Here is a 12,280-nt window from a genome sequence, read left to right on the forward strand (position 1 = left end):
CATATTAAAATGACTGAAAGACTGTGAAACAAAAATTTTAACCTTGGTTCTTCTAGGACAGTAGTATCATGGGGATTTAAAAATTTTTTGTTGTGTGTGATTTTTTTTTTGCACCTTCCACTTTCTATTCTAGCTAGTGAAAAATAATGTATCAGGTTAAGGAAGGATTTTGCTTTCCAATCTCTCTTTTACCAGTTTTACAAGACTCTTTTCCTTCCAGGTAAAAAGAGACTTTCAGATTACAACAGATATGACAATCAATTGTTTGTGTTAGGGATACTGAATGATGCTTTAACAATATGCCTTTTCAAAACACAGATGAATTCTCATAGGTTCATAACTTAAGCATACCCTTGGTTGATAAGCACAGATAAGAGAATGCCATAGATATTGAATCTTAATCCTTGGTGTTTATTCTTGATAATAATAAAGGAGTGATCCACCCTTGAGGTTTATTTACCAGCAACCCCATGCAAATGCCGCATGCTTAAGCCTGTACACTGAGATGAGCAAATTGGTTATCGCTGAACGACTATTTCAAATTACAGAGACTGGCAAAATGAACATTTGCATGTTTGTTGCTGTAACCCATCTTAATGATTACTGACAAGCTTCTTCCAGTTCTGATAGGGCATCAACATAGATACAAGACAGATCAAATGGCAAGTCACACCATGAGAGTAACCTGCCACTTGAGAAACTGAAAGTAGGGCATAAAGCCCAGTGATTACAGCTATGCTTCCATCTGGAAAGGGCTCTGACAGGGTCATGAAAGACCAGAGAGGTGTTTGGAACAGACCTAGGTCCCTGACAGGTTAATAACCCACTTCACAGAGTCACAATGTACCTTAAATTGACTGCATTCTGTTCCTGGAATGATTATTTCTTAAACTCTGATCTTGGTTTTCAACCGTACTCTGAATGCTCATTTGTAGGGTGTGAATTAAAATAAATTAACATGATTTTAATATATCTAGGAATTATACATTAATAGTTCTTTGGTCCTAACCACTGAAGAAAGTTGGTATGGGAAAAAGACAAAATTCTAAAAGACTCTAATCCTGCTCAGAAATAGGCACACATTTTTTGCAAATGAAGACGTTTATTACATCAAGGCTGCAGATGCTCGGAATGCCTTGTCATCCCTTTGCTTTCAGGTGATGCCCACACAGCACTAAGAACAGCAGAGATCTGTAAATTTTCTAATTAATCGTGATCAATATTGACAATAAGACAGCACTGTTCTGCCTCCAGAGTAGATTCCTGGCCCACAAGGATTCTGTTTGTCTGTCTACATTGCTCATATTAGCTGTGTAAATTGGCTGGTTAAATCTCTGCTTCTATAATATCAGCCTTAAAAAGAGAGGTTTAGGGATTTGCTCAATAGTAGAGAATGAATAAAAAGTGTTCATTCGTTCATCCAATTTTTTTTTTTTTTAAAGAATGGTTGATAGTCACTTACTTCTATTCTTCTCGGTGTATGGGAATTACCATAATGAATAAGGCATGGATCTTTCTCAATAAGAGACTTAGAAATTATGGTAAAAACAGGATGTATAATCATGAAAGTGTGTTCTAAGGAAGATATGTCATAAGAAATATATAGATTCAGTACACTGGGAATTGTAGGATAAAGACATCGCTCCTGTCTGGGGGGAATCTGAAGAAGCTTTCTGAAGGAAGTGGTCTTGACCAGGTACTTGAGGCAAGATGTGGATTAAGGCATAAACCACAGAAACAGATGCTGAGTAGTTATCTAGAGCAAGCTTAAGAAATGGCAGAAATTAAGGATTCAAGGGTGTTTGTGGGGAACTCAAAGGCAGACATGCATCCAGGTCTTAGGAAGGAATTGGAACTAGAGTTGGGAAACAATTCAGGAACAGAGAGAATTCTTTATCTACTGCTTTGTTCATGTCTCTGAACAAACTTGCTTCCTTTGCTTCTTCATTCACAGAGTGGACTATGGGTACCCCAACTTTTTGACTGAAGAGAATCTTCATGCCCTACATTATGTCAGTTTCATGAACTACTGCTAGGAGAGTGAAGTCACACATAAACAGTGTCCTGGGGAAGATTTAGAAGTTCCTGGATAAGAGGGGATGACTTGCATGATGATCAGACATTCCCAAATGGGTAGGTGCTGTACTGTGTCTGGGGAATTGTAAAACAGTGCAGTTGGAATACAGATTTAGAAGGGCAGTTAGGGAAGGATAATAACTTTGGGGCATCACTGAGAAGCATAGTGATGTGAAATAAATTATACTCTAGGCAATCAATTTGATAACACTGAGTATGATAAAATTATAGATTTCTTTTTGTCTTATTTTTGTATTCATTGATCTCACTGCATTATATGCACTTCTGTGAGACACTTTAATTTCTTTTGGATACAAGATGAATGATGATACAATGATTATAAATATTAAAAATGAGTACCAATGTAGGTAATAAAAATTTGACTTAAAATTTGTGTTATCTATTAATTTGTTCTGTAACCATCGCATATCCCCAGACCACTAAAGGTCCAAGTTTTCTACTGTAAAAAAAGGTGTGAGAAAATATGGGCTTCTCTTCTCTTCAGTAAGAATAATTGTACTACTTAAAGCAGATTTCTCTACAACCAGAAATTCTGAGTGATAGAATTATCTTCCTTGAAGTAAGGCACAATGTTGCTGACTTTGTGAATGTGATGTGCTCTCTCTCTTTTTCTTTTTTTTCTTTGAATTTTAGGAATTTTTTTTTTTCACTGTTTCTTGTGGCATTTCAAAGCATCCAACTGCTCTGGATTTGAATTCCAGATCTGCTATGTAGAAAATGTTTGATTTAAGCAAATAAACTTATGAGGTTAAATTAGTAATAACACTTCCCTAAAGTTTTGTCAGAGCAAAATTACTCAATAAAATGAGTTTGGGAGATCATTTGAAAAAAAAAGTGAGGATTCAATTAGAAAAGAAATGGCTCTTGTGTGACCCTCATCCCACTTGTCCCATGCAGACTGTATTAAAGCCCTTGGATCCTTCCCTCTGAGGTTGGCCTGGACCTCAGAATCTTTCTCCATTCACAGGCAGCTCATAACACCAATCCACTGAAGGTGTCATTCAAGGCCAAAATATTTGCCGTCCCCTGACTGTGATCGTAAATTGTTAGGCTTTTATATCCCAGTGTGAAGATGAAAATTTTTGTCCAGTCTTCTTCTTTTACATATGATGAAACCGAGGCCCAGGAAGAGTGATTTGGCATAACATCACATGGCCAAGTATGCTACAGCCCAAGACCAGAGTCTTCTTTTGGCAATTTTAATGAAACAATTATCTTTGCTGTTATAGTCCTCCCTGAATGTGATCACTGAGCTTTGGTTTGTTTTTCTAAATACTTGCAATTGGAATTTCTGGGTTTTTTTATTTTTTTATTTTATGTTTTGTAACAAACTAATGAGACGTAACTACTTGAGCTTACATTTTCTAGATGTAATCTGACCTTCAGTGGACCACTGCTGGCAATACTGGAAGTTAGCAATTAGGTGAAAGCAATTACCTTAGTATTGTGAAAGTGGAATTTTAACCTGCTTATGCATAAGTGAATGTTTTGTATTTTGGTGGCTTGTCCAAAAAAAAAAAAAGAGATATAACCCTTAGTGAGCGTTACCTGGTCTGCTTAGGAAGTCTGAGCGCTGCCCCTGTGTTCTGTTACTCTTGTATTACTTTCCTGTTCTGGCCTGTGTGCCGTGATTTCTCAACAGCTGGGGGAGTACCGCCTCAGAATCCTAGAGCCGTAAGGTTTTCTGTGAAGTCACCTGACTGGTCCTTGGAGTCCAGCAAGGTGAACATAGTAAAACAACAGGAAACTTCTAAACTTATTCTGAGTGAACTCAATAAATGCAGATCAGAAATTTATATCTTTGGTACAGATCTTTGTTTTAGCGTATAAACCCCCTTTAAGTGGCGCTCATTGCATTGGGCTGCAATTTTTTGTTCTTCTGTTTATCGTCCCTTGGAAACACTTGAGGACATATATTTATATTCACATATTTATCATCTCTTAGAGCACCCAGTACATCATCGGGTTTGATAAATGCCCATTGTTCCATACATGCTACGGGAGGTGACTTGAATTCTGATTTGTTACACAGCATTTGTCGGTTATACAGCATAGTGGAAGCCTGCATCCTTTTGTTTTGCCCCTTCAGATGGGCCCACATCCCCAGCACAGGGACTCGTACAAAGTGACCCATCAGGAAATGTGCATGGAATGAGTAGATGAATAAAAGGAATAAAAGATGACTTCACACTTTCTTAAGAGTCTATGCACACCTTCATTCTTGTGTTAGCCTATCTTTTCCCAACTTGTATTGATAAATGTAAGACATTTACCCCATATAAACCTGTTCATGCCCTGTTAAATTTCAAAGTATTAGTCATGTAGGAGATATAATAGGCAAAGAATCCCAATTATGTCATGGCTTCTCATGCTGGGTCCTTTGTTTACATTGCCAATTAAATTTAACAGGCAGTCTTGAGCATCTCTGTGTGCATGGCACCAGGGATAGGGCAGCTATTTAAAGATTTATCAGGGGAGGAATGACGTGACCACACACCCACACTTGGTCACCTCTTCAATATGACCAATCCATGCTGACTCCTTGACAATTAGCCTGTTTCCTTTGATGTCTTGGCTTCCGCTTCTGCTGTTCCTCTACCTAGGCAGTGAAGCATCCTGTTGGCTATTCAGTCATATATCCTGGCTTTGAATTCTACCATCTAGTTTTGTAACCTTGGACAAGTTACTTTAGCTCTGACTCTCAGTTTCCCTGTCTGTCAAATGGGCATAATTATTCCCTCAGAGGGTGGTTAGGAGAGGAAAAGAGATAACGCACATAAAGTGCTAACCAGAGCACCTGGTGCTCAGTGAATGCCAGTTGTTTTCATTATTAGTGTGGACACACTTTCACGCTCCATCTTCTCATACCTTACCCCGCCTTTAAGGCCTGGCTCCAAGGTTGCTGCCTCTGCAAAGATTTCTCTGATGCCAGCCAAAGTGATCTTTCCCTTTCCAAGTGTCTTTTGTATTAACTCACTTAGCCTTATAGTTACTCCCTCATTACATGGCACTATGCTATTCTCCAATGGCCTGTGGTACACAGGTTAGCACTTGGGTATAAAGAAATTCAGTAGCATCTTGCCTTGTTCATAATTTGCTTATTCCCTGCATTTGTCTTCTATTCAGACAATATCTAAGCAACATGTGTGCAAAGACGCTAAGACAAAACAGGATGTTTAAAAAACACAACTGAAGGGGTAGGGCCATACCTTAATTATCTCTCTCTCTCCAATTTTCTTCTCTTGTTAATTCCTGCTTCCAGTTAGCTTCCTGATTTAAACGAGCCCAGTTTTTCTTTAAAAAGGCTATCACAGTCAGTTTTTTTAAAATTTTATTTTATTTTTAAACTTTACAGTATTGTATTGGTTTTGCCAAATATCGAAATGAATCCGCCACAGGTATACATGTGTTTTATGAGCATACAACAGTGTGACAATCGCTGGTTTGTGAAGGTTTTCTGTGCCAGATTCACCCGTGTTTGTTAGTCAAAATGCTCAGCGTTCTGTACAGCTGTATGGAATTGGCATTTCTATATTAGCCACATCAAATCAGCTTGGGAGATAGCCAAGTCCAGGGTCTTTATTCATCCATTCAGACAGTTCTAGGAAAATTGCCTCAAAGACTTGTCAGCCAACGGTAGGCTCTGCAGTTCAGAGAGCTGCTTGCGCTGTGTTGGTGGGAGTCTCATTGCCTGCTTAACCCAGAGATTCCTGGCCCTCAGCTCAAGACACTCCATCAAACTGGGAAAGGAATTATACAAATTCCAGGTGGTAGTTACATTTTGGGATGAGGGGTTGTGTGAGAGAAGGGACATGGGAAGGGGAAGAACCAAAGGAACTTTCCAAAACTATGCTAACACTCTCTCTAACTTGTTAGTGGTTACTTGGATGTCAGTTGTATTGTTATTTTTTTATACTCTACAATATAACAATTTTACATATACTCAATATATAATTTTTTAACATGGAAAAAGTAAGAACTGTGATCCTGGAAAAGACCGTGATAGCTGGGAAAGATTGAGGGCCAAAGGAGAAGGGGGTGACAGAGGATGAGATGGTTGGATGGCATCATCGACTCAATGGACATGAGTTTGAGCAAACTCCAGGAAATGGTGAAGGAAAGGGAGGCCTGGCATGCTGCAGTCCATGGGGATGCCAAGTGGTGTTGGACACGACTGAGAGACTGAACAACAACGATGAACCTGCTGAGCATTATTTACTCCCTTGGCATCCTACTCCTGAATTCAAAATGCAGAGTCATCCAAGGATTCCAAAACTTAATATGGAAAGGTCATCTGGTGATGCCCACCTGGTTGGCTTAGTTTGCATGACTAAGTCCTAGGGTTCTGTTGCAGGTGGCTCGTGCACTATCCCAAGGGGCAAAGGGAGGTCAGCAGGTAGTCAGGTGGAGTCTGGAATCATCACCCCTTTCAACCACATTTGATTTCTGTTTCACATATTAAGATTCCAGGTTAGAAATGGCTAAAGAGCCAGGAGGGAGGTCATAATGGTTTCTTTTCAAAGGGTGTCTAATGAAATTAGGCTGATGTTTATGGCTTCAAAGGGAGAAGTAGGGTGAATGGGCAAAAATTCTTGAGAGGTAAGATTGAATTGCTATATCTCTGTTTACTTGAGGCAACCCAAGTTCATGGCTTTATGCCTGCTGCCCAAGATAGTTACAAAGAGCACCTTCTTTCTCTAAGTATACCAGTTTGAATGACAAGTTGTAAGGTCAGTCTAGTTATAAGGAATACTTTGACAGTTATATCTAAGATTACAGAGGACTAGTTCCCTAAGTGGAAACAGAAAGTGAAATAAATAATGAGGACCAATTAGGGAGCATTGTTGATCTATTGTTTCAAACTTTTTTCCTTTAAGCATAATTTTTTTTTTCTAGTTCTTTAATCATTTCTCCTGAGGCATAGTTGGCAGATTTCTCACCTCTTGGTTTCTCTGCTCTTGCTATGTTTCCATTCCCCAACTCCCCACCCCACAAGTCTCTGGAAACAAAAATGATAATTCAGTTGGGGTCTACTCAGAGTGGATTGAAGAGGCTTTCAGAATTATAGAATGTTTGTAATAGAATGAAATACAATACCATCAAGCTCATTCCAGTAGGTATAGCAATATGGTGAACTCTTATGTTGCATGTTTACATAAGAATCACTAGAGAATTTGCTGTGCATACATATTTCTAAGCCTGTCCTTAGAGGTTCTTTTCCATATTTAAATTTAGTAGGTTATGTTTATTAAGGAAGGAAAGGGTGGGCCAAATTAGGAGATTCTTATTAGGTGTTTCTGGGATGATACCTGGGAAGCTGAATTTAAACAATATCTCTGGTGTTCTGTCTCTTGGCCATTTTGGAGAATCCTCAGGGGTCCCACTGGCTCCCCAGTTGTGGGCCATGACTCCCAAGGGTGCAAAAGATATGTCATTGTTTTAGTTATTCTAAATGCTGCCTTTTTTTCTTATCAAATATCATTTTTCCTCCTCATTTAGTAGTTGTTAAACCTGCAGGTGCTATTGCAATGGATAAAATACGTGTTTAAGAATTATCTAATTTATAAAGCTATTTGTTTTTATGTTTAAAGTTTGTACTGAGAATACAAACTTCATCATGTATATGTCTGATACCTCACTTTAGTTCATAATTAATTGGGTTCTTATAGTCTAAAAGATGAAAAATGAATTCATTTGACTTTACAGTTAAAGACAGATAAATCCAATCTCACAAACCTAGATCATGGCCAGTGGTGTCCTGGTAGGTGTCTAATCAACAGTTGTCTGTGGAGGATTGGAGAGAGAAGTGGAGGGTGGCGGGAGGGAGTAAAGAAAGCCCTGATTTGTAAAGTGTAACGATTTCTGTAGTGTAAGTGTTTTCATTATGGCTACCAACCTGACTTTACTCAATGTGGAATTGAGAAAAGAGGCACATGATTGGCTCTTGTTGAGCTAGTGCAAGCTGGCTCCAGCAGACCTCTGGGTCAGCTGAAAATCTAGTTCTCATAGCTAGCTTAGTGGTCTCCTTATTACTCTACAGATAAACCTGGCATGTTAAGAAGCCCTGGTAGCATATTATATATGGAATCAGGGGCTCTCATTTTGCATTTGATTTCCAGAGCCACATCAGTGGAAAATCACCCATATCTGAATTCCTGTGGGTTTTCCTACTGCCTCTATTACACCTTGTTCTGACCTTACAGTTGCCAATTTTGGCTCTCCAGAAAGTTTCCACAGGCTTTGCCTTCTTCCTTAGCCTAGTTCTTTTGTGACAGTCTAATATATCTTCAGGGTAGCCCCTCAGTAGGTTTCCACTTTGGTGAGGGTCAGCTTGCTTAAGTATGACTTTCAGGTTCTATCAGATCTGGTTTCTCAAGGATCATGAGACAAGCATCATTATCATAGACTCTTAATTTTTATCAGCTCTCCTTAATTCAGTGCGTTCAAAATCATTTTTAAAGAAACAGTAGTCCTTGTTGATGTTCAGAGAGCAAAAGTGTTTCATAGTTGATATGTTTGGATATCAAAGGTTTCATAGTTGGACATGAGTGGGAAATGTAGCATACTGCTTCTTATGGCTATTCCCCTCTCCTCCCATGCTGGAGAATCACGGTCTGTTTTCACAAAGTAATAACTCTGAGCAGTCTTGAAGAGAGAAATTTACTTACTTTGGTCTGATTTTTGTTGCTGTTGTTCAGTCACTAAGTCACGTCTGAATCTTTGCGACCCCATTGGCTGCAGCATGGTCTGATTTAGCTTTTCCAAAATTTATTCAAGCATGTACTTCTTCCTCACTGATCCTGATTTAAATCCCATGGAATATGCTTAGTGAAAAAATGATGTAATAGTTCATAGTAGTATATATCTTATGACATTTCAAAATCCATATTCCATGTTGGATTACTTCTTAGTCCACCATGTCTGAATGATGGCCACCTGGCACCAATTGATTTGCTGATGGGAAAAGAGTGATGTATTCTGAGATCAGTGATTGGCCCAGCTCTTCAGATTTCGGTGGCCAGCCCTGTCTTCCAGAGTCCCTTCTACTCTACTGTTGGATGTCTTACTCTGCGTAAGAAAATGGTCTTCTGTATACAGAACCTTTTTCATTTGGAAGAACTAGCAGACAATATTTCTGTTTTTCTTTACTCACACATACTTGACTAAAACAGGTAGCACAGAATGGGTAGCTATGAGTGAGGATAAGGAAATAGAGTTAGAAAGAAGTAGGATAATAAGGGACCTTGACAGTCAGGCAGAGCAATTTAAATGTGAAACAGGAAATGGAACAGTTACCTTCTTCTGTTTAAGCAGCTCCTTCAAGGGAGAGTAGTAATGCCTTGATTGAATCAGCTCATTTATAATGTACTGAGTTGGCCAAGTGGTTTGCTTGAATTTTTCTGTTGCATTGTATGGAAAAACACCAACGGACCTTTTGGTCAACCCTATACTTATTTCTTTTCCTTAGATAAAGAGTATGGCTTTAAATTTGAGCATCAACACCTCATGTGACCCAGAAGAGACTACTGTTTCTTTAAAAATGATTTAGAAAGCACTGAATTAGGAGAGCTGATAAAAATTAAGAGTCTATGATAATGATAAACCTCTTTTTACACTCTTGGTAATTCTTGACTTCTTTATCTCTTTCTAAAGTGGTGCCCATTTGCTTGATTCATTGTAACTGTGCCATTTATTACTCAGCCTCAGGTCCCATGACAATAGACATGAATTTCCTCATTGCACAGGGTGATATCCTTGGAGAATCAAACCTACCCAGAAGGAACAATAAGGTGACTAGTATTTTTTTCATGAGTGCTCAATGGGATTATATCCTTGCTTTGAATTTCTCTCTGCTAAGACTTCTTGTCTTTGGGGAATATCTGTTCTGGAATTGGTTAAATCTCTATCTGCAGGGAATAGAAATATTTTGTCACCCATGATTGTTTTGAAGATATTTGCCTGTCCCAAGAGCCAGTGAGAGAAACGTAGGAATCTTTTAATGCTGCCTTCTTCCACTGCCTCAGTCACCAGTATCTGCCTTGAAGAACTGCGTCCTGACAAGAACATCCTAGAGCCTGCCTCCTCTGCCAGCCTGGCCATGTGCAGACTGCCAAACATTTCACCTACTGCCCACTCACTGCTAGCCATATCATTCTAACATTCAGATCTCATCCGGTCAAATATTATTACTTTCTGTGTGTACCTGTTTTTGCAATCTAGTAGGGTCATGGTTGGGATTCCCAGGTGGCTCCATGGTAAAGAATCCACCTGCCAGTGGAGGAGATGCAGGAGATGCGGATTCAACCCCTGGGTCGGGAAGGTCCCCTGGAGTAGGAAATGGCAACCAGCTTTAGTACTCTTGCATGGAAAATCCCATGGACAGAGGAGTCTGGTGGGCTACAGTCCATGAGGTTGCAAAGAGTCAGGTACAATTGAATGAGCACACACACAGGGTCACCATATACTCATCCACTTACATGATTTTCTGGGAATTTACTCTCCCACTCAAACCTGATAGCAGATTTGAAAACTGATTCTTTACAAGAAGCCACTTAATTTGGAGAGGATGTGTTGAAACCGTCTTAATCTTTTTGTTCCCTTGTGACTTAGCTGTGTCTAGGAACTCACAGTGGAACTTAGGAGGAGACCATGGCTGGAGTTCCTAAGTGATTAAAACTGTTGAGTCTGGTACTTCCCAATGACTAGTTGAACTGAACACACAGGTGTACGCAGTTCAGTGAACAGGTGAACTGGTGTTTTGCATACAGGTGTTTTGCCTAGTTTTAATTATTCCCATGTTTCCCCTGCCTTCTTGGTCCTGTATTACAGCTGGTCTTTCCGCCCACAGTGTATTTGCAGGCACCAAGATGGCTCCGTCTAGAAGGTCAGTTCCCAGTAAGAGCTCATGGCCCTCTGCCATTTATACCGTGCCTACTGCTTCCTGTTCATCTCTCTGATACTGTGATTTCTGACGTTGTTATGTGGTGCTCGCCGTTTCTTTTGGGCTGTGTGTTTTTTGACCTTTTGGACTCTTGCTTATGAACAATTTCCTGTCTTAAGCTCTTTGCCAAGCATACTCTCTGTTTTATGCAGTCCTCCAAATTCTGGTTGAATGATGCTCAGACTATCCCATACCTCTGTGAAAGCCTCCTAGCTGGGCTGGGCTCCTTAACCTAGGGAGGAGAGAGTTTCAAAATTTTATTTAGCATCTGAAGTCCTTAGTCCTTCACCTGTTGCAGCCCAGGGACAGTGGATGAGGCCACCAAGATACTGTGGTAATGGAGGTCATGTTCTATCTGGTGGTGCTTATGGTGGAGACGAGGTTGGAGCCACTGAGGCGTCATTTGCCCACACACTGGGATGAAACCTCCACCTTCCTCACCCTCATAATGCTATTGATCTTGCTGCTAAAGAAGTCCAAGTGGAACTCTAACAAACTACCAGGCATCTATCTACAAGTTCATTTTCACGTGTAAATTCAGGGTTTTGGGTCCTGTGAACACTCCATTGTTTTCCGGGTTGCAAAAGACATTTTTTTTCAATTGAAGTTTCTGTTTATCAAAATAATTGTAGATTTTCATGCTATTGTAGGAAATAGTGATCCCTCTGTTTGTTGGGGATGGAGAACTGAGCAAAATACATGATTCCCCTCCAGTAGCCTGGGAGTATCTCTTTAAGGTGTTGTATGAAGCTCTAACCTGTCTTATGATTGACGTGGTTGCTGGGCTCAAATGGAATTGAAGTGAGCGATGCCCTTATCTAGCTGAAGAGGTAAAAGACTGGCTTCCCTTTTGTGATCACTTATGTTCTTTTGTTTGATTGCTCTGCTTAACATCTTTAATTCTTCATTTTAGGATAGGGCCATCTGCTGTCATCCTGTATTCTTTTTGGCTTGAAGGATTTTTATAGGCCCCTTTGTGACTGGGTTATAAACAATCACCCGTTTGCCATATGGGGATGTCTGTAGCTCATCTTTGACTTATGGGTGCCAGGTACCAGGGAGGACACATTTGACTTTAAGTGATACCCGCGGCGCTGAGATAGCAAGCCCTTGGGTCCATCTGCAAGCATTTAAATTGCTAATTGGCAGAGGCTGTGCATCACATGATAAAGAACCCAGAAGAAGTTGCAAATATGAGCAGACCCTCATTTAGAAACATCGGATATTCCTCCTCTGACTTCT

At 39.8% G+C, this 12,280-nt stretch overlaps 1 long non-coding RNA gene across 6 annotated transcripts in view; it reads left to right on the plus strand.

Annotated features, from left to right (window-relative positions):
• Positions 1-12,280, plus strand: part of LOC138988923 (uncharacterized) — a 376,732-nt gene that overhangs the window by 199,939 nt on the left and 164,513 nt on the right. For 5 of the 6 annotated variants that reach the window (XR_011465190.1, XR_011465191.1, XR_011465192.1 and 2 more), the window contains exon 2: positions 1,955-2,133. The exons of the other annotated variant lie outside the window; for it this stretch is intronic. This is a non-coding gene — a long non-coding RNA (uncharacterized lncRNA). The remainder of the gene's footprint in view (positions 1-1,954; positions 2,134-12,280) is intronic. 6 annotated transcript variants of the gene reach the window in all.

The sequence above is a fragment of the Bos mutus genome, chromosome 8 (assembly GCF_027580195.1).
Source record: "Bos mutus isolate GX-2022 chromosome 8, NWIPB_WYAK_1.1, whole genome shotgun sequence".
Taxonomy (NCBI): Eukaryota; Metazoa; Chordata; class Mammalia; order Artiodactyla; family Bovidae; genus Bos; species Bos mutus.